Source organism: Camelus bactrianus, chromosome 33 (assembly GCF_048773025.1).
Source record: "Camelus bactrianus isolate YW-2024 breed Bactrian camel chromosome 33, ASM4877302v1, whole genome shotgun sequence".
Taxonomy (NCBI): Eukaryota; Metazoa; Chordata; class Mammalia; order Artiodactyla; family Camelidae; genus Camelus; species Camelus bactrianus.
The window spans coordinates 15201305-15227656 of NC_133571.1; the positions used below are offsets into that span (position 1 = coordinate 15201305).

Here is a 26352-nt window from a genome sequence, read left to right on the forward strand (position 1 = left end):
TTTACTGAGTTATGCAGATCTTCAAATGTTGACACATTATATAATATCAAAAAGTCACATTGGTTAACATCAGTAACAAATCTCATCAGAAAAGTCTCATGATGGTATATACAAATTTCCAAAGCTTTTAGTTTTTGCTTGAAAGCTCAGATTTTATCATTGGCAACAATAAGTTGTTTGCCTTCAAATGACAGGCTTACTTTTTTCCCTTTTGAAAAAGAATCTGCCAAACATGCAAGTCTGAATAGCTTCTTGCTTACCAGTCATTCTTTCAAGTTCGAGTAATCTTCCATTTGAGGGGGTAAAAAGTGGCTCGTTTAGCTCCCAACTCAAACACCTGCACAGGTACTTCCCTGCAGACACAGCCGTGGAACTGGGGAATGTGATTCAGGTGCTTTATGCATGCTTCCCATTTTGTCACAGTTTTTAAAAAATGTGTACTCAGGGGTGGAGATTTAATAAAATTACTCACTTTCATTGCTTCATCAAGGGCACTCTGAAGTGAGTGTTTGTATTGCAGAAGAGTGGCAGTGAAGAAGGCAGTGATGCCTGGTGAAGTTGGGTGTCACTGCCCTGATTTAGGCTGAGCTGCCAGCAGCTTTAAACCTCCATTGCTTTTGCACCGTTGATGAAAATGTTAACATGGTGAAAAGTCAAATGGTGTCTTAGTAGTATTTTGAAAATAGGTTTGATTCCCTGGACCCCATGAAAGAGGCTTGGAGATCCTTCTCCCAGGGGTTTGCAGACCACGCTTGTAGAACTACTGATGTAGTGGGAAAGGCCTGAACTTCAGCAATCTGGGTTCAATTCCAGCTCTCCTCCTTACTTGCTCTGCAACCTTGAGCAGATTACCCTCTTAGTGTCCATTTTCTCATCTGCAAATGGGGGTAATCATACTTAACCCTAACAGAGTCGGGAGAGGAGTAAATGAGAAATTACCAGACATGTGATTCGTACCTCTAAAGCTGGGTTGGTTGGTTGGTTGGTTGGTTGGTTTTTCATTCTAGAATTCGAGTATTTAAAGCAGGAAAGGTGAAAAATGATTAATGAACTTAGGATATGTAAATATCTTTCTTCCTAATACAGCCCTATTTCATGTTTTATAATGTGTCTAAACCCTAGGCTCTTGGGGTGTGGCGGGGGTGTGTGTGTGTATGTGTTCATTATTTAAAAATCCATTGCTGATCTCTATAACAATACACTTGTTTAACCTAATTGTTCTTCTAAACGTAAAGAAAGTGGGGGTGGGAACCCTGTGATTTAGTAAGAACCTCGATTTTGGAGAAACTTGTACTTTGGACTTGTGCTGTTTTGATGCTACTGTTATAAGGGGGTAGAGTGTGGTAGTGGTACATGTTCCCGAAACTTCAGTAATCATGTGAAATTAGTGATTTCCATCTTGCCCCCTTCCATGTGTAATCAGCTTTAAGCTAGATTTTGGTTGTTTTGAAACGTCTTTATTCTCTTACATGAGCTGCTTTCATTCTTTTTAGTTAATGAGAGACTGAGTTATATTATGGTTATTTAATGAGAGTCTATGTTTTCCTAAAAATGCGTGGATAACATGTCGATAGCACGAAAGAGCATAAGTGCTTTTCATATTCAAATCATGATAGTACTTTGGGGTGATCTTTTCTGGAGAACTCGAACCCTGTAGCCTGGACATCATGGCATGAGGTCCATTGATCTCTGCGCTTTCTCTCTGCCTTCCCTCCTGTCCATACACAGGACCAGCAAAGCAGGAACACATCAAACCTGAGTCCTTGCTAGTCTCTGCTCTGTTAGCTGGTTGTCTAACCTAGAACAAGTCCTTACCTTATCTGTCTTCTCATCTTACACTGAGCAAGTCTGTGGAATGAGTTACACAGAAACATGGAGACAGCTTACCTCTGGCTGGCTCGGTAGTCTCAGGGAGGCTCTGTCCTTCCCCAACCTTGTGTGCTGCTGTAAAGAAGAGTGTAATTTTAGTATCAGTCACTGAAGTCTGTCTCTGGACATTTCTTTTTCTCCTAATTCTTCTTTGCAATATTTCTTTTCTTTTGATAGCTTCCTCTAGTTCAGTCTTACCTATAGTTTGATGAAGCGTTATTTTCATTTTCTCTTTTCTCCTGATCTCGCTGCCAGTTTATGAGAACCCTGGGGGCTTTTCTGGAAGAAGACCTGATATTCCTGGTTCAGAGGAGACTTTCTGAGCGTCTGCTGAGGGGAAACTGATAGTCTTATCTCCAGCCCATCTCATGTCCTGAGTGATGGCCTGTTCTGAAAGGTTTATGATATTTAGAGAATTTATAAAAATTGAGTGGCCAGAACATAACCTAGCTGAATTGATGATTTAGCAAGCAAATCATGAAAATCAAATAGTGATTTTCTGCACTATCAGAAAAACTGGTCCAGCCAGCAAGAATAAGTCCAAGAGAACTGGGAAGCTTTTATGCAAACAAACATTAATGAACTAACAGCTTAAGGACAAAACTGTTCCTATGCCATGCCACCTACTGAAAGTAAAAGACTCATATTCTTGACTGCTTTTTTTCTTTTCCTTTTAGAAACTGTCCTCTTTGGATACATTCTAACCTGCTTGGGCAGTCAGTGACATTTAGCTGCAATACATATAGAGCCTAATGTTTGCTTCCGTGGGGTGGGGAGGGGTATCTGCACTCTAGTAGCGTGTGGAGAAGGTTCTGGATCTTCAAACCTGAGTTGTGATTGATTAACTTATGCTCCCAGCTTCCTTCCTTTCTTCAGAGATGTTCTGGGCTAAATCGCATTAAGACTGGGCACCCCTGGGCAGATTAAAATAAGCAGGAATCTCTCTGTCTTGGGCCAGAATAACTTGGCAACAGCAACTAAAGAGTTCATTGATTTATTGGTTAACTTATTCCCAGCTTTTTCTCAGAAAACAAAGACTTGGAGGAGCAGAGTGTTTGAAATGGTTTGAGGGAAAAAATAAAACATAGGGCTTAGGGAAGGGAGGCTGAAGATCAGACTCATTTACAGTATTTGTTACTGGGGCCTGTGGTTTTTTTTTCTTTCTTTCTTTCTTTCTTTCTTTCAAAATGTGTTTTTGATTTAGCACTTGCTCTGCTCCCACTGGAGCCAGGTCGTTCCGCCGCACACGTGGACGTCTAACACACCGTGGGAACTGCCTCCTCGTGCTCCCCCGCCTGTCACACACATGGCCTCCCATCCAGTTTTCCAAAAACACTACTCTCATCACGCCACTTGCCTGCCCAAGAACCTACGATGGCTTAGTGGTTACTGCTGTATGGAGATTAAACTCTGCTTAGTGTCTGAGATGTTCATGATTTATCCCGCTGACCTCATGGCCCTCTAACTCCCGCACCGTGCACCCTCTCTGCCAGGAAGGCTTCGCCTCCTCCCTGTCTTCCTCCCCTGGCATTCCAGGTCCTGCCTCAGCCTCTGCTCCTTTGTCTGTGTCGTTCTGAAGTGCTCCTTTTGCTCCTCTCAGTTGATCCTCCCCCTGCTCATCTTCTCCAGATCACGCTTTCCATTTCCTGCAACCGCAAGTTCCTGTCCCCTTGGCCCAATGCTTCCTGTGGTTTTGTGTCTCCCTCGTACCCCACCTGACCCCAGTATTTCTGCTCTGTGCAGAGCAGTGTGCCACGCCTCGTGAATGTGAAAGGAGTAGCTATGGTTTATTAAAAGTACAAACTATGGATCAGGTGCTGCACCCTTTGTGTACGTTACCCTCATCTTCACCAGCACCCCGAGAGCTAAGCGGTTTTCTCCTTTCTTAATAGATGAGGCAGCTGAAGTTGGTGGTGATCACGATGTTCCTAATGGAATAGCCAGAATTCAAGGCAAGGTCTGTCTTCCACCAAAGCCTTGCCTTTATGACCCCACTGTGGAAAGAGTTTCTGTCCTTAAAAGTGTTTACAATCAAATCGTGTAGACAAGCACATGAGCAGCACTCTTCTGCCTTGCCCCCTTACTAAACTACAGGGACTTACATTGGACTAAGATTAAGAAATCAGCATGTCATTTAGGATGTCTGATCTGGGGAGTGGTTTGGACTTAGCCAAACATAGAAAAAGACTATTTCAGCAACTGAACTACATTGACTAGTATAGTTTCTAGAAAAGGGAAAGTTAGGAGGCAGAGAGACCAGTGGAAGGCTACTGTAATATCCAACCAGAGGCTTAAATTTGGTAAAGTGACAGAATGGGGGAAAACGGTATAGTTAAGACAGAATATACAGGTGTTGGCATGCAAGTTAATATGCAATATACAGGAGAGGGAAGAGTTTTTTTGAAAAAGATTGTTTCGTGGACCTAAGAGATTGGTATTGCATTAACAGAAGTCAGGACTCATGGAGGAGCGGCAGGCTTTGAGGGGAAAATTAGTTTAACTTGGTCGTGTTCAGTTTTAGGTAGCGGTATATCAACTTGGGGATGTCCACCAGGAGGAAGCTGTAAATGCAGTCCTGGAGCTGAATTGAGTTGAGTCATACATGTGAGCTGTCCCAGCTGGATTAAGGACAGGAGCCTGTGTTCATAAATTCTCTGAGTTGAAGGTACTTTAGAGTCTGTCAACTGATGAATGGAGAAATAAAGTGTGCATATCCATACGATGGAGTGTTCTCTAGCCGTAAAAGACGCAAAGCACTGATACAAGCTGTAACACGAAGGACCTTGCAAACATTATGCTAAGTGAAGAAACCAGTTACAAAGGACCACAGATGGCATGATTCATTTATATGAAACGAATAGGTAAATCCATAGAGACTGAAAGTAGACTTCGGGTCGCCAGAGGCTGGGGAAAGGGGAGAATGCTAAGGGTATGGAGTGATTAAAATATTCCGGAGTTTAGGGGTTGATGAAAATGCTCTGGAATTAAAGAGTGATGATAGTTACACAACCTTGCAAACATACCAAAAGCCACTGAATCGTATACTTTACAAGGGTGAATTTTACGGCATGTGGATTATACCTTTTTAAAAATGAATGAAGAAAAGTATCTAGAGGATCACTACTGTGTCCCCACACCGTGTGGTTCACCAGGGAGCTTACACAGCTCCTGTGCATGGGGACTCACCCTCTCACACAGTCACTCATTCCGTTGTTTTGGACCTCTAACTGGCATATGTGGAGTAGTGTGTAAGGAACATGGATTTTGGACACTGGACAGTCCTGGCCTTACTAACTGGCGTGACACTGGGTGAATCAATTAACAAGACTCAGTTTCATCCTCTGCAACATGCGGGAAATAACAGCACTTGCCTCACAGGGTTGCACGGACGACAATGACACAACACGTGGGAAGCGTATGGTGCCTGTGCAGTCATCACCGGACAACTGGTAACACTTAGTTTCTTGTTATTCCTCGCCTGCCCTTTCCTACAGCACCGCATACCTAGTAAGCGTTCAGTCACCAAACACTTAGCAACTTGGTTGCCCACTGGCCCAAAAGGGCTAAAACACCAGATTGAGGAACATGGGGCAATGACATGGAAGTAAGCTGTGAAAATGAGGGGTTTTTTTGTGGTTTTGTTTTTTAAGAATCTTGATAGATGTACAGATGCTTTTACTATCACTGAGGTCGATTTGCCAGCTTTGTTTTTCCCTTCACAAGGCACGCGCAGTGTGGCCAGAGATCTGAGGTGCTTTTGGATCTCGGCAGCTGCATGGTGGCCCCACAAGATGCCAGGGGAGCTTGTGTTTAGTTTTTCCCCCAAAGATTCAATAATACCGAGAGAGTTGAGAGCTGTCTTATTTAGCATAAGGCAGCTGACCCAAACCTCCCTACTATCCCTACATTCTTTGGAAGCTAAAATATAAACAGGAAAGTAGCTGGTAACGTGTGTGAAAGCAGCGAGGAGTTATTTCCCAGATCCTTGTCCTCACCTCAGCCTTCTTATCCTTGTTTTGGCTAAGGTTGGACAAGTACTATGAAATGATGGGGCACCACCATCCTAGACGGGAGATGATGTATTCAGGTTCCATCATCTAGAAGATTTGGTAACCCTTTACAAACCATTTGTTATATTATGTGTCTAGTGCAATCCTGGTGTTAGCTGAAGATGTCTGGGTAATCTCTTGTATTACTTCATAAAATACTGTAATATACCCAAGAGTAGCAGGCTTCAATAGCTTTGCACCAAGGAAACAGCCCTTCCCACTTCTCATTCCTTCTGCTTCCTACGCCCCACCCCATAACTCATTCCCCGCGCTGGGCAGCTGGAACAGCAAACCCACCATGTTACCATCCGTGGAGTAAAAACAACCTAAGTCTCCCCACCTGCCTTTGTGGCTGGTTTGTTCCCAGGTGTCAGTGGTGTGAAATATTTCTCCTAATCAATGCTTTAACCTTCTTGTTGGTATTGATTCAGCTCTGTTGAATGTACTCTATGAAGCTGAATTCCACGGATGGGAGAGTCCGTCTGAATTTCTCTCTGTTCTCTAGAGGCATCATAATATTTCCTATGATCTGAGGTTATTGTTTTGCTAGGATATTAATGAGCAGCTTCCCTGCTGGAGTGATCATTGCATGCGCCTTCCTTCAGCCCCCAAACAAACAATTTTGAATTAACATGGAAACCAAGCATAATTTCCTGACTCATGTCCTCCGGTTTTGAATCCCTTTCTCTGTTTCATGCCACTGCAGATAATTTGACCTGCCCATCTATCCATTTCCTCTGACCCTGCCACTGATAATGTGATTAAACCCTCCGCTCTGTTGCCTTTCATTTACTTCTAAATTATTTCTGATCATGTGTGTGCTGTATTTTCTTTATTTGGATCCAAGGTCTAATTAGCGCAGAGAGCTGAACCAAAGAGCCTGTTTTTTTTTTTTCTTTTACTCTCCACGGTGTTGGGTGAAAAATGCTGTCCAGCGTGTCCAGTGGGATACTGACTGGTCTGTGTCTTTTGTAGCAGCCGAAGGAAGGTGTTGATGTGTGCGGATCCAGATGTGTGATGGCAGCCTGTTTACCTTACGAGGGCTTAACGAGATTCTCTGATATTGTTACTTTGAAGCACTGCTTCTATTTTTATTATCTAACATTTATTAAATGTCAACTGTGTGCTCTGTTAAACACAAAGAGTCGCATGGTTCTGTCTGGAGTAAGAATCTAGAATGCATGTGAGCTGGGTTTCAGCCCTAGTGACCAAAAAAATGTACAGTGGACAGTGAATGTCATCCTAAGGGATGTTTTCCAAATATTTTTTATTAAATTAATAAATATTAGACCCTGTCCTTGGGGGAGACATATATAAAACAAAACAGAATAATGAGATAAGTGAAATACATTGGAGTTTACTTTAAAAAGTAAGACTGATTTAAAAGTAGGGGTTTTTTTTGGCTCTTATTTCAAGTGATAGTTGGAATTTCTCAGCTATTTTGGTTTCACCTGCATTTTTCATTCCACAAAGAACATTTTGATCTTTTCATTTGGCCCAGGGCAAAATTGGTGGCTTGGCTCAGCTACAAGGAAAAAGCCTGGAACTTTAAGGCACACGAGTTTGGACTCTGGTTCACTTAACCAAGAAGTGGCATACCTTTGTCAGTTAAGTTCTGTGCCACAGGTCCTACATGTTTCACATCAGGATGGCAGGGTGGTTATTAAAATATAACCATAGTTAAAGGGGAATTTTTTGGTTTAAAATCAGAAAATGCAATTTGGAGGCTCCTGATTTACTACTAAATAGATTACTTGCCTGTCTTTGAAATGAAGATAACACCATCACAGGGCTGTGATGAGGAGCACATGTGATAGTGGCTGTGGAAACATTTTGTAAACTGTGAAGCACTCTACTAACGTTAGCTGTTATGGAGAGTGGTCGTGAGACGGACGACGCTCGAACGTGACAATGGAATTGCAAGTATTTATCCTGAAAACTCTTACCATCTATTTGCACATATTTATATACAAGAAATGTATCCAAGTGGATTTACTCCTGCATTCAGATTTATTTTGTTTTTGATGAGAAAGGGGCAGGGGCAGCAGTGTTGAGCTGAGGACAGAAATTAGTGGGGTTAACTCTGTAGCTCACAGGAGGGAGGGAGCTCCTGGAAGGCAGGGGCCACATCTACTCACACGTGTGGCCCCAGCATCTTGGACAGGACCTGCCACTTACTAGCCACTGAGCAACTGCTCACCTAACCCAGCTGAAGACTGAAAACTCATCCTTAGCAGTCACTTCTGTTACTGAACAAATGTTCTCCTGCCTGCCCGCATCGACTTCTTTATCCACCACCACCATAAAGCAGATCCTTATATCACTACAGGAAAGTAAAAATCTTCTCTGTGGGGCTGGGGAGAGGGAAGACTTACTTTTAGTTTTAGTTATTAAATGCCTAAGAATATGCGTAGGCATTTTTGCTTGGGCTACTTCTTTTTTTCCTCTTTTCTCAATTTATTTTCTCTATTCCTCTTTCCCCATCTAATTTTAAAGTCCACCACATCACCTCTACAGTGGGCTTAATTAATTAGCATTTGAAAAGCGGGGCTCTCCATCATATTGGGGGAAGGGTAACTCCGGAGTCCATTTGTATTCTGAAGAACAAGGTATTATTGTGTGTTGATGCTGGGCTTCACCCAACTGCTTAAAGTTGAAAATGCAAGAAGAAAACCAGCCTTCCTCTAGCGGGAGCCACAGTCTGACTCGGAGGCATGAAAGCAGTAGATACATTTGAGATACTCTTTCATTTCCACTCACTGTTTCCATTCCTGAGTGTGTATGCGCACGCGTGCGTGCGTGCGTGTGTATGTGTGTTACAAGAAGTCATTTGAAAAAACAAGCACGATGTTCATCTGTTCAGACTGGCCTTATTTTGGAACCATCTTCTTTTCATGTAAATAGATTTCCTTTTTTTTAACAAGGCCATTAATGGTATTTTCCTAGTAACACTTGAGTATGTCAATAACATTACTTTTGTCAAGAGAGCATTTAAGTAATTATTGCATTTTCTAATATAAAGTGTCTTCCCAGTGTTTAAAGAATAACGCCCACGCATCTAACGAGAAAGGCCCAAATACATAGGGCACGTTTTTTGCTTTCAACAATAAATGTGCGTCTTTAAAGATTGAAATTTTCTTTTAGCCTTAGGCCAGGGAGACAGACTGAGAATCCAAGAATTTAGAGATGGAAGGTAGTTTGTTCAACCCCCTAATCCAACGCTGGAATACCTTCCACGGCAATCCTGGCAGATGGGCATCCATCTGCTTGTATACTTCCAATGCTGGGGAGCTCATTATCGCCCGAGGCAACACATAAATTCTTTCTTATTTGAGCTAAAATCAGCCTTTAACTTCTATCCATGGGTCCTGGTTATGGAGCAACACAGGAAGGCTTTTAAGAATTTGAAGACAGCTACAACATCTTCCCAAAGGAAGATAAACTAGATTCTTCTACATTAAGACTTCTGCCTGGAATCTGGAAGAACGAGAATGGAAATAAATGTTATACTACGCAACACCCAATACAAAATGTTTGCTGCAGTTGCAGCTACTAGTGTCTCAGACGTGGGCAGAGCCCACCATGCAGTCCACTTCCTGAGTGTGACCCAGGGCTCACTCAGCAAGGAGTGGTCAGAAACCTGTCCTCGGCGAATAGAAATCCTGCTGTCTTGTTCCTGTGGCTGTTCAGAATTCCTTGAGAGGGCACACGCTCCTAAAAATTGCTGTGAGAGAAAAATTTAAAGGTTTTCCTTTAGATGGGAAAATTAAATGCACCAAAATATAAACTTTTTGAAAGTAGAAACCCTGTTCAATTTTTCTTTCTGTCTCCTATAGTGCTTAATATCCTACCTGGCAGATGGAAGCTGCTGGATGAATTACTGTTCTGTTGAGCTGAAAAAAAGGACTGGTCACCATTATGTTGAAATATATGTATTTGGGATATATATGCAATATACAGGTATTCATATATACATTCATGTAGAGAGAGACATACATACATACACATACACATTTTTTTTTTTACCTTGAAGCACTTTTATAATATCCTGAAGTCACTTTATAATACTTCATAGGAAGACTTAATGCCACTATTCAGGCAAAACTGTTTTCTGGATAAACTGTAAATCCCAAACACCTGAGGTAATATGAAAAGTGTCATCTTATTTTTATGCCCTGAGGTGGCTGCATGGAGAAGGCAACCCCTTTTCTCTGCATTTTCCGTTGCTAAAGTGATTACACTTTGCTCCCAGGTAGAAGACTCTGGCCCGACTCCTCATCCTCCCACCGCTTCCTCCTGCCCCATCGTGATGCTTCCTCAGCTACTCTCGTTACTGGAGGCTAAGAAGGAAAACAGTGAGCGGGTGAGCTCAGAGGCAGCTTCTTTAGTCCTGGCTTAGGGTCTCACCTGCCTTGACTTCAGTGACCTTTGACTAGCGTCCTTCATGCAGCCAGCTTCCCTCCTGGGGCCAGAAGCCCCCAGTTTTAGCCCGGCTTGCTGCTTCCTTGCACAGTGGTTTATATCCAACCTGCGGTTTCATGGAAGCTGCCTAGGCTATTGTGAGATGCTATGAAGAAAGGTGGACATGGAAAACCCGTATCAACCCAAATGCCGCTCTTAGACGTGAGCACAGCACCCCTACTATCTCGGTACTGCTTACGAGCCTTTCCTTGCGCTGGTGAACGCCGGTCCCCCCAGGCCTTCAGCCACAGTGCAGGTCTGGAGGGGATACAGGCTGAGCTCCGGGTGCCTACCCAAGCCAGGGTGTGAAAGCCCTCAGTCCCGACTCTGAAATTGCCGTAAGTCACACACCTCTGTGATCTGCTCCCCACCCCCAGTCTGCCAGCCTAGATGATGACCACATAACTGAGTTCGTTGTGTGTGAAATATACAGAAAATACCTGATGTCAGAATGGACCCCAACTGTTAGAGGAGAATGTTCTACCGGAGCTTTTACTTGACTGTGAACTCCAAGAGGCCAAGCCCTGGATTTGTCTTGTTTCCTATTTTGTCTCCAGCGCCTGCACATAATAGGCACCAACGATTTCTCGAAGGAGCACTGGTTGCTGGTGCGGCTCATCTCCTCTGCTGGGTAGTAAGTGGAAGCTGAGACACAGGGTGGGCATGAACTCGGCTCCCCCGGGAGGGATGGAGGCAGGGCTGCAGGAAGAGAGGCAGGTTGTGGTCTGACTAAGGATGATCCACGTTTCCGTTTTAATTTCTGTGGGAGTGGTATTCTTTATGCCCAGACTAATAAAACGGAGATAAGTGGCATCGAGGGAAGGGAGCTGCATTATAATGCAGTTGTCGAATGGAGGTGGGGCTTTTTACCATTAGACGTAGTCTTTGCAGCAAGCTAGGCTGAGCAAGGTGCCGCTGGGAGGCCTGAAGGCTGTGCACCTCTGAACCCACATGCGTGTATATTTGCTCTTTGCCAACACTTGGCCTTAAGGTCACTAGGCAAAACCATTGCTAATGTCATTAGGCAAAACCATCGCATCCTTCAAGGCACAAGTGAAAATCAAAGTATAATCCACAAACAGTTCTCTTTCTAATTTCAATTCTGCTTCTGAACTGGTTCTGTTAGACATCATTCTTTAGGAATGAACCATTTATCCCCAAACCCCCCATCCCAGGTGGCAAGAAGAACACAGGTACATTTTCATTTAATCTGGAGTTTGAGTGTAGTCCTGTGGCGGGATTTCTGCATTTGAATACTGTGTGGCAAGAAGGATATTCAGTCAGGCTCTTGCTTCCTTCAGCCTCATTCTCTCAAATGTGAACCCCAACTTCAGGTGAGGTTTGCGAAGGCTTCAACTTAGCGAGGACGAACCCTTCATGTTGCCAGTTAGGTCATTTTGTCTGACTCATTTGGACTGTCCACAGAAGCCAGTTTGACTTGCCGGAATTGCAGACCCACTAATTCCTACTCCATGTCCTTTCATTCACTGAACACCTTTACTTGTGTGTCCTGCACTAGGCACTCTGCTGTTACTATAGCACACTATCCCCACGAACCTGTGACAGCCTTCAAAGGGACCTTTGGAAAAGAGACGGTACGGAAACTTAAAATCAAGTAGTCTTCATGGATATACCTGGGGCAAATCTGAAGAAGGAAGAAGCTAAAAATAAATCCAGGAGAACATTTTCATGGTCACTTGGTGAAAGCATAAACTCTACTAAGGGCAAGCGAGGTCTACAGAAGGGAGTGAGTAATTCTGTTGGGAAGGGACCAGACAGCAGCTTAGGGGAAACTTCCAGTGGGAAGAGATTCCTACACTGAGTTTGGAAAGGTAAATAGGAAGCTGTATATCCGTGTGTATCGGGGGTAGAGGTGAGAGTGGGAGATGGATTCTAGGCAGAATTCAATGTGTTAAAGGCACAGAGGCATGAGACTGGAGGACCAGGGAAGAAACACTAAATATTGCTGGACTGTGAGATGGGCAGTAGCAGGAGGTGGGTGAGACAGGAGAAGTGAGTGAGAGCTTATGTACGGTGCTAAGGAGCTGGGGGCTCACTTTCACCTTAGAGGCCACACAAGGCTGTGCAAGGGTTTTAAGCCAGGGTGTGAAGTAGCTTAAATGGCAGCCATTTGTGGATGTGTTGGAGGGAGGTCAGCTAGAAGACTGTTGGGACAGTTTCTAAAAGGTGGTGACATGAGGATGGCATGTGCCACTAAGCAATTGAGGACAAGTTGCCCAGTCACTGTGTGCCCGAGTCAGCCCCACTTATGCAATGGGTCCATTATGAACTTGTGATGAACCTTCAGAGGGGCTTTTGGAAAAGGCAGGTTGGTAAATTTAAGATCAAGGATTCTCCGTGGATATACCTCAAGCAAATACAAAGAAGGAAGAAGCTGACTAATCTGGAGAACAAGCTCCTTCCTGTGGACCCAGCCATCAAAGATCGAATCCACTGGATTTAACCAAGACACCCAAGCACGTGGTAACCTGCCTAGCACCGCCCCGCAGCTGGCTGTCAGGGATGCTTCAGACAAGAGGTTCTAGGGGAGGGAGTCCCATTTCCAACCCTTCTGCTATTTCATTCAAGGCGTCAGCCTCAAATATAGCTCAGCCAGGCCAGCCTCATTCCCCTCTGACAGAGCCTTGCTGAAGAATCCAAAATTGTCTGGACTGACTTCCCCTGCCCCAGCCCTACCAGCAGTCAAGCTTGGGAAGTTAGTTTGCCTGGAATTAAATTTTGATTGACACATGGCACTGAGATTCAGAAGTAGAGAAAGTGGACCACAAGCAGGGAGTACTCAGAACTCTGCACTCAGTAGCAGAAGGAAGAGACAGGAAGGTGGTGGGGGACAACTTGGGTGGGGCTGGCCTTGCTGTCCACCTTCTGACTGCTAGAGGGCCCCTGGCTTCTAGGGGCACAGGCCTTAAGGAAGGGAAAGTCAGAATCATCTTGCAGGAAGAGGAGAAGCTGGGGTCCTTATTAGACCACATTGTGGCAACCTCCAGACCCATCAGCCGTCTCTCGGATCTTGCCGAGAGCAACTTCCCACCGCCCTGGTGTACAGGAGGAGCTCAAGAGGCAAAGGAATAAGATGATGCATTTCACATAGATCGTGGGTTTCTTCCCAAACACGTAAACCTCTGTGGTCCCACTGAATTTGCATCCTTCCAGTAAAAGGGCACAGGATCCATGCTCAGAATTTCAGAGTTTGAAATAAACTTAGAGATTATTCAGTCAGCTTCCCTCACCTTTATACATGTGGACGATGAAGCAGAAGGATACGAAGTCACTTGCCCAGGGTCCCAGGGATGCCCCTCACTCTCCAGGGTGCTTTCTGCTTGGCCCATGCTGCATTTTGTCCTCTTTGTAAACGAGGCCCCCCATGAGAGAATACAGCTGGAATTAGAAACAGTTCTGTGCAGCCTGTTCACCCCAGGGTGTGGCTGGCTTATGGGGGATCTTAAACTGTAGCAAGCTTCCTCATCTGTGAAATGGGGATAGTGTCACCTTCACATCCGCCTTGCAAAGGTGGTGTGAGGTTATTGGAAACCACATTCATGTAAGTGCCGTAGTGCTGGCACACAGTAGGTGCACAGGATGTTTTCCCTAAGGAGCATTCGCCAAGCCCAGCACGTGGAGGTGGGGGATAGGACGCCAGGACTCTTGGGACCCACATTCCTCCCTGCAGCCTGGGTGGCAGAGAAGTGGGAAAGCCCGGTAGTTAGCACTCCCTGGGGAATGCAGGGTCATAGAATATTCTCTAGTCCCAGTATCATGCTTTCATGCCCAAGACCCAACCCAGGACGTCTGGTAACAAACCCTTCCCTGAGAATACGACGAGGTTGTGGGTGGGCTGATAATTGAGTGTGGGCTCCCAGGCGTGGAAGATGGGAGGGCTCTGTCATCAGTTCGTTGTTTGCCCCAGACAGAGACCATGTGGGTGGTAAAGGAGGAACTCAAGTCTGAGGAGGTCATGTGTCCTTAGACCGCCTTCCTCAGGATCCCCGATTCCCCAGATCCTCCTGAGGGCAGCTGTGACGTAGTAAAATGAGCCATGACCACATGTTAGAAAGCTTGGTTGCCCTCTTGGTCCTCCACTAGCCACCTCGTTCACCTAGAGCCTTGGGATCCTAGGTTGATCCCTTCACCCTCCTAGACTCGGGGTCCTCATCCGTGACATGGGGATGACAGCTCTTCCCAAGATGTTTGTATTCATAAAATAGCGCCCTGGAACTACTAAATGCAAGCTGTCTCTCTTCAGCCTCCTGGAACAGTTTGTTCTTTTCTCTCCCTTAAACCTCGCGCTCTCCATCCTCGCCACCACTGAGGCCCCAGTCCCCGGTAAGCGGCACGCTGGTCCCTCGCGCTTTTCTCCAAAGCCCCACCAGGAGGCGCCCTTTGCCCGCCGAAGCGGGCCGGGCTCGAACTCCTTGGGGCCGGGGTGGGCGCCCCTTTGCGCAGGGCGGTGCAGGGTGCGGGCTGCGCCGGGGTCCCCCGGAGGTCGATCCACCGCATTGCCGGCACTTCGTCCCGCGGCCACTCGGCCGCGCGAGCCCCTCGTGCCCCTGCCCGGCGCCGCATCCCCAGCCCCGCGCTTGCTGCTCGGCCTCGGCCCCCCCGGGGCGGCGGCAAGTTTGCCCCCGGCCGCTTGGCCCCGCCGTCGCCGCCGCGCTCCTCCCACGCCTCCGCCCCGGGGCGCGCCGGGCGAGGCGGCGGGCGGGCGGCGAGGGCGTGCGGGCCGCTGGACGCGCGGGCCCCGAAGGGGCGCCCCCCACCCCCTCACCGGGCTGGTGTGCGCGGGCCGCCGCACTTCCCGCGCTGCCCGCCGGGCGGCGCCCCGCGCCTCGGCCGCGCTCCTCCCGCGCTGCATGCTCCCCGCTCGGTCGCCGCCGGACACAGACTCTGCCTTCAGCTGCCGGCGGATCGCGCTGGAGCCGCCGCGGCTGCTGCGGAAGAAGAGAAAAAGGAAAACAACAGCCCGGCGGCCGGCGGAGCAGCGCCCGGCCCCAGCGCAGCCCTCGGAGTGCGGAGCCGCCCAGGTAAGGGCAGGGCCCGCCGCGGCACCCCCGGCCCGCACCTGCGCTGCCCCCGCGCCCCCCGCGTCCCATCCGCGCGGGGCCCCGCGCGCGCCCCCACCTGCGCCCGTACCCCCTACTTCTGACGTCTCTGCCTCTCCTACCCTCCCGGGCCGCGGCCCCGCGCCCTTCCCCGGCCCCCGCCCCCACCCCTCCCCTGCGCCCTTCCTCCCGTCTCCCGCCTTCAGCCAGCCTGTCCCCTGCACTCCGGTCCCTGCGTCTCCGGATCTGGCTCCGAACCCCCATCGCTCTGCGCCCATAGTTCCTTCAGTCTCCATCCAGATCTCCCTCTCTCCGCCTGCCTTCCTCGGGCTTGCTGTCCTCCCGCTGTGGTCCTCCCCCTGCCCCTGTACAACTCCCAGCCCTGCCTCTGCCCCCTGCAGGGATGACGGCCCCTTCCCCGCCCCGGCGCTTCTCCCCCGCACTCCGTCCCCCTCCGCTTGTCCAGTCGCCCCAGTCCCCGGCTACAGTGCCCCATCCCAGCTCAGCCCTGGAGCCCACGAAGCCCCCTCCCCCTTGCCTCACTGCCATCTGCCTCGACTGCTCCTGGCCCCTGCCCTGGACTCCGGCCACCCCCTCCCCAACCCTACACACCGTCTGGCTTGGGGGGAATAGCGTCCTATCAGAAATGACCCTCTTTCCCTGGACTAATGAGGCTCCCACCCATCCCACCCTAGTTCACCCGAGTGGGAAGTGAGGGAGAAACTCTAGAGACCTGCATTTGGGCGTGTGATGGGGGAGGGGGCTGGGCAGGCGAAGGGGGAGGGGAGCTGACTGAGCTGCTCTCCAGTGAGGACTGCCAGAGCGGTGAGCTGCTCAGACCTGGCCAGGGTGGAGGGCCAGCTTGCGACAGCTGGGACAGGGGTTTCAAGGCACCAACAGCACCTGTGTCTCTTTCCCTGGCTCCCTTGAGCTGGAGAAAGTGAGAGGGGAGGAGTTGGAGCCCAGGGAGAGTTGGCAGGGCCTTAGGGGTGGGGGAGCTGGCGGTGGGGAGAGGCCCTGGGCCCTCTGGCCCGCCAGCCTGGCAGTGGCCGGGCAATGCAGCCGAGCTTCTCCCTCGCCGGACCTTTGGCTGCTCAGCTCTTGGCATCTCTACTTTGTGCTGCCATCTTCCTCCTGGTGCTGTTGTCTGGTGATGCCACGAGGTGCCACCTCCCTGCCTCCCTCCAGTGGCTCTCCTGGGCATGTCTCCCAAGGGCCTGGGTTGTCTGGAGAGAGGAGGCAGCTTTGGGCTTGGCTGGGCCCCTGTGCCAGGCAGCGGGCGTCTGTCAAGCCGAGACTAGGAGGTCCCAGGACTGGCCGCGAGCCCTGAGCCCTGCCAGGAACAAAGAGAACTACCTTCACCTAAGCTCTCTGTGGGTCACCTGGGTGACAGTGATGCTTCCAGGAGCACCTGCCATCAGTGGGTATGGCATCCCCTGGGATAGAGGCTGTCTGGGTTGGCAGCGGGTGCCTGAGAGGGAAATCTGGTCCTGCTTGCTCGCTGAGTGTCTGTGCACGTGTGATGGGGTGAGGGCCTGGTGAGGTCAGCTGTGCTCCAGCCCCACCGGGGAGGAAGCCCCGGGAACTCCGCTGGGCATCGTCAGGCTCGTTGTATTTGCTGAAGCTGCAGCTCATGCCTCGTCATTAATCAGGTTTATTATTTTCCTCACTGGCTGGATGTGTTCCTCAAGGTCACGACCCTTTGGAGAGTTAATCTAATATGCACACATTACAGTGTCTGGGTTTGTTTAATTTTCTGTGTTTTGTTCATTTCTTGTGGAGCAAGGCTTCCATGGAGCTGTGGCCCAGGCTTGCCTGCCAGCCTCCCGCCTGCCTCTCCAGCTCCATCCGTGCCTGTCCTCCTCTGGACCTGCCAGTGGAGACCCGAGAGGAGGCTTGTCCCTGGAGCTCTTGGGAGTGCCTGGTGGGGAGGAGGTGGGGGTTAGTGGGGGAGGGGGGTGACAGGAGATTTTGGTTTTCTATGTTTTCCCCGTCCCCTAGGTGTCTTGATCATTGGCTGGCATTCTCCCCAGCACCAAAAGTTCTTCCTAGAGACTGGGTCTGCTTCTTGGTCTGGCTTGAGGATGGAGAGGGAACTTTGCATGGTGGGAGAGAGGCAGAGACTCGCAGGAGAAGGTCCCAGCTGCTGGGATGCAGGGCCTCCTGGACCGAGAGCCTCAGCCGCCCCCAGTGTGGGTCTCAGCCCAATGGAGATGGAAGGAAGGAAGAAGGGCAGGAAGACCTGCCCTGGGTGAGGGGGAAAAATGCTCGGAAAACCAGAGGAACAGTGAGGAGGAGCCAGTGGCCGTGTGGCCGGTGCGGGCGGGCAGTGGCTGGGAACGTGTGCGGAGAGAGCATGTCTTGTTGCTTCTGCGTAGTACGCATCCCTTATGTGTGGATCGAGCTCCGCAGTTTTCCAAATGCTTTTTAGAAAAATTCCTTCACTGGATCTGAACCAGACAAGCACTTCGTCTGTCCCAGCACCCTGCGGGGAGGGGTCATCGATCCCCCGGAAACTGAGGCTCAGAGAGGTCAAGTGACTTGTCCAAGGCTCTGCCGCCACCCGTGAGGCCCCTGGACTCCCAGCCTTGGGCTCTTGTGCCCCTACTTGTTGCTTTTTAAAGTCTCAGCTGTTCAGCCCTCCCTCTCTCATATCCCATGCTTCTGTCTGTCTGTCAGCTCAACACTTTCTCCCACTGGGTGGGGGGTGGCTGGCTCCCCGCCCCCACCCTGGGTCTGGGGTCTGGCCGGTCCTTGGTTCTGCATTCTCCCTGCACCAAGACTGGCGCCCTGCCACCCCCACCCCAGACTGTCACTGCCTCTGGACCCCTTCCCGGTTCTCCCAGGCACGCAGCGCCCCCACCCCACTCTCCTGCACCGTATCGCTTCAGCCTCGGTGCTTTGGGGCACTGCCGGGGCCCAGCCTGACCATTCCCCCCCCATCACTGTCCCACCTGGGGCTCCAGTGGTGCACCCCTGGGGAAGGGTAACAGCCTCCTCCCTGGGCACCCTGTTGCCACACCTGCCTTCCTGCAAAGGTAACATGCGACCTGGTCACAAGAGGCTCATTGGCCCTGGGGCTCCTGCATGGAGTTTCCAGATGGTGGCTTGGAGTTTATGGCATCCATGGGCTGGCCCCAGCTTTATGCCTCTGGATGTGACCCTCTGTCCCCTCTTTGCCCACCCTCGCCCGAGGCCCTCTACACCTTTTCCTGGGAAGCCCCCTCCCCCAACACCCCGACCCTCAGTCCCAGCAGGAAATGGTGGCAGCTTCAGCTGCTCAGTGTCAGGCAGACCTGGGTTCCTATCCTGGTGTCACTTCCTGAGTGACTTTAAACAAATCACTTAACCTTTCTGAGCCTCACTTGCCTCACCTGTAAAATGGGGATGATCTCACCTGCCTCAAAGGGTTGTTGTTGGCATGAATGTGTGCACGATGGGAATGTGGTTTGCCCCTGTGATGGGCAGCCCAGGAGGGGCCCAGGGAGCCTCCCGTGGGGGGCTCCTCCCACGCTGCCTCTGTGGTTTAGCTCCCAGCTCCTGCCTGCTGTGGATAATCCCCTGTCCCTGTTTGTCCCCGCACTCAGCCTTCAAGTGCCCCGAGCATTGCCTTTCACATCCTCGCCTCCAACAGAGCAAGCACTGTCCTTCAGCATCCCATAAATCGGCCCCTGCTCCTAGTAGAAATGTAAGAAATAGTTGTGACTTGATTATAATATTTGGTTACATAAAATAGGGTATGCCATACGCTTAGCAAATCCAATGTGAAAAGCTATCTTAAGCCACAGAAGCAGCCGCGGTAAACGGCGGGAAGGAAGGGGAGAATCCATTTAACGTTGTGTTGCCGGCGTCCTCTGCTCGTTTCACTCCATCACACCTGGGACCCTGGGAGTTAGACGCAATCATCTCCATTTTTACAGATGAGGAAGGGGGCCCACAGGGGGCCCTGCAGTGTAGCCCACTCCGCGCCGCGTCAGACCAGGGAGTGTTCCAGAACCCCAGTTCCTTACCCTGGACTTGGGCCTAGAAAAGGGAAGGAGAGACTCTTTGTAAAAAGATTGGACCCAGGTTTTCTTTAAACAACTGAGCACTTCAGTCATTTACATACAGCCCAGCAGGGAATGGGTGGCTACCAGCACCTAGGGGAGGCGGGGTCTCCTCCAGCAGGTTGGTGCCCTGGGTGGAGAGCACAGGAGGGCCCGCAGCACGGTTGGCACGGTTGGCATGTGCGGCGTGTGTGTGGATGTGCGCTGGCCGCCGGCTGAGCGGGTGTTCAGACGGGGTTGGAGCTCAGGGACCGGGAGGAAGGGCTTCCCGGCAAGGAGGGGCTGCATGGGCTGAGCAGGGACAAGGGGTGTCCTGAAGCTTGGGTGATGGGCAGGAGGGATGGGGCAGGTGAGGAAAGGTCCTGCCTAAGGGGAGAAGGGTGGGCGGGGGGAGGGGGGCTGAGCTCACTGGAGTCCACAGGACCTTGAGAGCCAAAGAGAAGGCGTTCAGCATCCTCAGGCACCCAAAGGGGGGTGAGGACCTGGAGGTGACGGCAGAAGGGGTGCACTTGAGTGACATTTCCAAGGAACAGCAGAACGTGCTGACAGATTGGGCACAGCAGATGAGGGAGCAGGAAGTGTCGGAGGGAACTTGGAGATTTCTAGCCTTGGAGACTGGAGGATGGTGATGCCTCAGGAGCGGAGGAGCCAAGAGGGGACGTGGGGCTGGGGGGGTTGCTGGGGAGTGTGTCCCCAGACATGCTGTGAGGGAGGCAGTGGGGCATTTGGGGGTCGGCCTGGGTAGCCATGGGGTCCTGGACAGCAGCTGGGTGGTCTGTGCGAGGATGTGTGAGGGTGCAGGCACATGCTACCCAGGGGGCTGGTTCTAGATGTTTCTGATACCTGAATATCACTCCCAGCCTCCTGGAGCCCTCTCTGTCTCCCCTTGTGGCGCTGGTACCCCCACACTCAGCACTCACTGTGCCTGTCACCTCCAGGGGTCCGTGAGGAGTACCCCCAGTGCCTCACACAGAGCAGGTGCTAAATAAATATTTATGGGGCCTCAGCCCACATTTATAACAAGTGTTTGTTAGAGATTAGTTGACAGAACTCAGCGGATGAGGAAGGGAGAGGCAGGCTGGGTGGGCCTCCGGCCTCCAGGAGTCGGGGTCAGGCTCCTCCATCACACTGAGCCTTGATCTCTGTGCCTCTCTCCTCCGCTCCACGTGCCCCACGTGGTGCTGAGCCTGACTGTTCCCGAGGCTGCTGGGGCCCGAGCGGTGTGGAAGGAGCGCGGGTCCAGAGGCCACCAGGCCTCCCTTTGCTACTTCGTCCTGGGTTTGAGACTGGCCTGCTGCCCACCTCAGGGAGGCCCTCTGAGCACTGTGGGCCCTGCCTCTTGCCTGGAATCAGCCCTCATGCCCCTGGTCCTTCCTTCTCTTGCTATTCTTGGGGAGCAGTTTGCTCAGAGGAAGCAGAGAAAACCAGGTGGCAGTGATTCGCTCTTTTCGAGATGCTGGGAGCCTTTTGGCCATGGAGAGGCTGAGGGGAGGCTGAGTGTGCACTGTCTCGGGGGGACATCCTTGGGTGGGGAGGGTGGTTGCTGTGGACCCAGCGGGGAGAGCCAGCAGGGAAACAGGAAACCCAGGCTCCTTATTGCAGCCTCAGTTTTCTCTCTATAATCTGGGCGTATCATAAACTCAGCCTCACGGAGTGCCGGATTCAGGGGGGTAATCACACTGAGGCTTCCCAGAGGAGGGAGCAGGGAGGGCTGTGGCCCCCCCACCCCAGGACGGGGAGAGTGGCTGTGGAGTAAACACATATTTACAATTGGAGTTTAAGGGCCAGAGCTAAAGAGGAGGATTTGATAAAATGAGAAATCAATAGCCCAGAGGAGGTTAAGATGTGGCTATGAGGCACACTTAATAAAAAAGAGAAGTTTAAGAGGCCGAGGAGGGTGGTGGAGGCACATCCCGGGGGCCGGGGGGGGGCCGGGGCAACTGAAGTGGTTTCTGCTCTTCAGCCTGGCAGGGCTCCTGAGTAGGGGGCTGGGTTTGGGGATGAAGTGTCGCTGTCACCTTTCAGGGACAGCTCTCTGCTTCTCTCTGCCTGTCAGGTAGCCTGAGCAGGCCACCACTGTTCCTCGTCCAGCGGCTGTGTGGGGCGGTGGTGGCGCTCCTAGACCAGATGGCACGGGGTTCAAATCCAGCTGTCCCAGGTCCATCAATGCCTTATAATGAGCCAAGTCTACTTCCCACGGGTCCTTGTTCCGCACCCCTCCTTGGAACCCCTTCTTCCCCTTCCCGTCCTTGGGATGTAAAGACACCTCATGAGCAAGGAGCAAAGCCAGGATTCAGTCTCCTCCTACCTGGGTTTCTGTCCAGGACGCTTTTCCCCAGAGTCCCCTAGCAGGAAGATGATGGCCTGGAGGGGTGGGTGGGGGGACTCCAGGAAATGTGCAAGGCTGGGACTGGCCTCTTGGGCAGGTTGGTGCCTGATCCTTGGTCAGCACACATTTCCCGAGTACCTTTTGGGTGCCAGGCACGGCCTCAGAGGGGCACGGGGTGAGCTCACCCCTGGGCTGGGCCCTTAGTAAATATGTGCACGGGTATCTTCTGAATCTGTCAGATGATGGATTGGACCTCAGGTCCTGGGGGCAGGGGTCTGAGCACCGAGGTGACCACGTGCTCCTGTGGGACTGGGTGATGCTGCAGACACCCCACCAGTGGGCGAGAAAGTTCTGATGACCCAAATCTAAGGGTAGGCAAGTAGGTGGAGAAAGCTCACCCAGTTTATTTGGCTGAAAATAGCACCCTACCATTCTCCTTTGACAAGCAGGGGTCCTGGCAGAGGCCAGAGTAAACAGGCTGGAGCGTGGACCTGCCAGGTAGGGTGCAGATCAGAAGTAAGCAAGGCAGTGGGATGACATGAGTAGTGGAAAGCCAGCCGAGGAAGTGCATTTCTATCCATGCGTCCGGCCAGGCTGGCTGCTCGTGGGCAGCCCCTCCCCCGAGCTCCTCTTTGGGGAGGGAGGTTGGCAGAGGGGGATGCTCAGGACTTGACCTTGGGCCTCAGGAGCTGGGGTGGAGCCGACCTTTGTCCCATGTTCCTGGGCCAGCAGTGCTGTCCGTCTTGCCGCGTCTCAAGTGTCCATCCTCATATGTCTTGGCAAATCCTCACCGCAGCCTTGCACAGTAGGATTATTGGTTCCATTTGACCCAGGAGGGAATGGATGCTCCCAGAGCACCCTGAGGTCACACGGCTGGACCGTAGCATCACCCCTTTTTTTCTATAGACATGGCTTCTCCTGGTGGCCAGTGCCTCCCCAGGGAGCCAGTAGGTTTCTCTGCTCCAGCCTCCAGCCCCTGCCCGGGAGAATCTTAAGCAGCTCACCTGGAAGAGGGCCAAGGGCTGGTGACCACGACAGGTCAGGCCACACTTGGATGCTTCAGGGAGGTCAGCAGAGGTCATCGTCTGTCTCCCCAGGACCTGAGCTCCCTTGGCACGGGGTCTATGTCCATTTCTCAGCATTGCAGCCCCCACAGCTAGGATGGGACCGGCATGTAGTAGGTGCTCAATACATATTTGTTGAATGGATGGCTTCTTTGGGGAGCCTCTTGCGTGCAGAGGCCCTGGATGGTGGAGCCTTGGCTCCGGAAAGCTTGGAAGGGCTGCTTCAACTCACAGACCTACTGGATCAAAGGGTCCATTGTGGATCTCAGAGCACATTTCCCTGGTGGATCGTGGGATTAACGCAGCCCATAATGGAACTGACCCAGTACAGAGGGCAGCCCTGGCCCGACGGGACCTTGGCCCCAAGCACTTCAGCTCCTCCTCGAACCCAGCTGAGCATGGCACCAGGGGCCTGTTACCGAAGGCAAGTTCATGTGCCCGCCGCACCATGAGGCCAGGCAAACTGAAACATTGAAGTTTGATGCAGAGAGATGATTATTACAGGGCCAAGCAGGGAGGATGGGATGGCTCATGCCCCAGAAAACCCTGAGGTCCCTGAAGGGTTTCAGCAGAGCACAAAGACCAGGTCAGGGAGGTGGGTCACGGGGTGCGTGATCAGCTCGGGCACAATTCTCTAACTGGTTGACATAGAGGTAACAGGGCGGTCAACACTATCAACCCCTAGGGGCCAGATGGTCTGGGGCCACGTGCTCTCAGTCATCAAGTAGTTAATTTCTTCCCTTTGGTGGTGGTTTTAAGCATCTGAAAAACTCAGGAAATATACATGAAATACTACTATCTGGGTACTTCAGAGAGGAGCTACAGCAGGGGGTAAGAGGGAGGGGTCTGACCCTGGAAGGCCCCACAGGGGTCCTGCTGGGTTATAGGCCCAGGGGACCAGACAGGGGTGTCCAATGAGAGTGGAGGTGGCTTTTGTGCTGGGAGCTCGGACTTCCAGATCAGGGTTGAGGGGCATTGCTGCTCCCACGAATGCAGAGGAGGCCTGGGAGCAGAGGCCTGAGCCCCAGGGTTGTTCCTCTAGACACGCAGTGTGAGCAGGGACCCTGTGCCCACAGAATTCATTTGTTCCCGGGAAGAGTTAGTTATGTGAGGGCAGCGTGCAGGGTGGGGCTTAGGGACTGTGGGAGCAGAGGACCTAGGGAAGGACTGCGTTTGTGTAGGGATGGAGGGCCTCAGGATTCAGGGCGTGAGCTGAGACACTTTTGACCTTTCATCCCTGGATCTCGGGGCATGGTCAGGAGCAGCACGTGGATGCAGAGTCCCCGTGACTCCTGCCACCTGGTGCCGGCCACGGTCAGTGGTGTCTGCTAGGTTTTGCCTGTGCCCACTTCTGCTGATTGGCGGGGTTACCTGCAGCGCTGGGTTAAGAGGGGCCTAGGGCAGAATGTCCCTAGGATGGGGCCTGGGTTGACTTGGGATGTCTGCTGCAGGCACAGGGTGCAATGAATTTGTCAGGTCAGATTTAGTCCAATCATCTCATTTTACAAGTGAGGAAAGCAAGACTCAGGTAGTAACTTGCCCAAGGTCACGTGACTTACAGCATCAGGATTAGAAATGGGGTCCCCTGGTCCCTGGTTCTTTCTTGTCTCATGCCTCTCACTAGGTGGACTCTCCAGGAGCCTCTTATCAAACCAGTGGAGCCAGCGCCCTGCTCTACTGCTCCCTACCTGGCCCACCAGTGGTGTCTCCACTCTCCCCGGCGACTAGCCAGCCCCTCTATCTTGGGCAGAGCAGAGAATGAGCCATGGAGCAGGCCCTGCCCTCTGGGAGTTGTGACTCCCAAGAGGCATGAGGTGAAGAGACAGGCAGAGACATGGTGCAAACCCACAGCAGGCAGTGAACACACGCCCATCAGGGACATTCCCAGGTTAGCAGCGTATTAAGACCCGGTGTCTAGGCTGAAATGGGCAGAGCAGGACAGGCTGACGGCTCTAATCTGAGCAATCCCAGGAAGCTTCCTGGAGGAGGGGGTTCCCCTGCAGCATGGGGGTAGGGGAGTCTGGTGTGATGTGTGGAAAGGAGCCTGGTGTGGTAGAAAGGTGACAGGAGAGGGCCTTGGGCAGCCTGGGGTTGGAGTTCCCACCACTTTTCTTACTATGCAGCCTTGGGAAAGTCTGTTACCTTGTCTGAAGCCTCTGTTTGCTCAGCAATAAAATGGGGTAATAAAACAGCTTATCTCTGGGAAAGTCTGTTACCTTGTCTGAAGCCTCTGTTTGCTCAGCAATAAAATGGGGTAACCTTATCTCCAGCTTATCTCCTAGGGCTTGGGGAAGAGCAAATAGGTTAACATCTATGGAAGGGCTTCTTAAATAAGGTGCTTTCAATACATACTGGATGGCTTTATATAAGATTCCAGAATAGTCAAAGTAATCTGTGGTAATAGAAATTAGGAGAGGAGTTACCCTTGGAAGGGGGGCCGGGGGTGGTGGGGTGCTCTAGAGTACTGATAATGCTGTTTCTTGATCCAAGAGCTGGTTCTATGGACAATTCACTGAACTCTACACTTATGTGCACTTTTCTGTATGTACATTATACTTCAATTTAAAAAAATATTTTTTAATAAAGTGCTTATAATGCTTAGAATGGTCAGGTTATAATGACCATCGTTTGACAGAATGTCCAGGAGGAGACTTGGAATGACATTAATAGAAACAGCTTCTTTCTGTGGAATATTTCAGGCAGTGTGCCAATTCCTTCACATGCATTTTCTCATTTAATCCTTACAACAGCCACTGTTTTACAAATGGGGAGACTGAGGCTCAGAGAAGTTGTATTAGTTGCCCAAAGTCACACAGCTAGCCTGGGGCAGAGGTAGGTTCAGAGCAGGTCTGACTCCAGAGCTGCATTCTCCGTGGAGCATGAAGGACCTAAATGTTGCCCGGACCCCTTCCTGGGCTAACTAGGGGGCGTTCCCTGGGTCTGGCTTGTCTTTTAACCCTGACTGTGCCAGGGTCCTGCTGGCTCACAGCTTGGGGTGGAATATGCAGAACAGCTGCTCCCCTGTGGGTCCCAGTCTGGAGATGCCTCCAGGATGGGAGTAAGTGGGAAGCAGGAACCAGAAGGGAGGCATTTGTCTGGAGAGCAGCGAGACGTGCTGTGCTTGGTGCTGGTGGAGTGGGAGGGCATCTCCAAGGGTCTCAGTAGGGAGGAGGCTGTGTGGAGGCTCCAGGGTTCAATTAAAACCCTCCAGGGCAGATCCCTGCCCGGTGAGAGGGAGATTTGGCAGTATTTCTCCTCCCAGCACCCGAGGGGAGGAGGGAGCTTTTATGCATAACTTGAATTCCCTCACCGATTCGGAGCCTGTGCTGGGGGATTTGCATCTTCGCAGAGGCCTTACTGCTCAGCAGGAGAAGCCTGGGGCACGCTAGCATCTTCCCGGGGTGGGCTACGGGCTGGGAGGAAGATGGAAAGCCAGGCACTTTTGTTGCCTTGATTCTTCGGCTAAGCAAGTCA

At 51.2% G+C, this 26352-nt stretch overlaps 1 protein-coding gene across 1 annotated transcript in view; it reads left to right on the top strand.

Moving 5' to 3' along the window:
* The first annotated feature begins 15126 nt into the window (after nucleotides 1-15126).
* GRIK4 (glutamate ionotropic receptor kainate type subunit 4) overlaps nucleotides 15127-26352 on the top strand; it is a 387595-nt gene continuing 376369 nt past the window's right edge. Inside the window, 1 exon segment of the mRNA XM_074356846.1 lies at nucleotides 15127-15421. The gene's annotated coding sequence lies outside the window, so the exon portion shown is untranslated.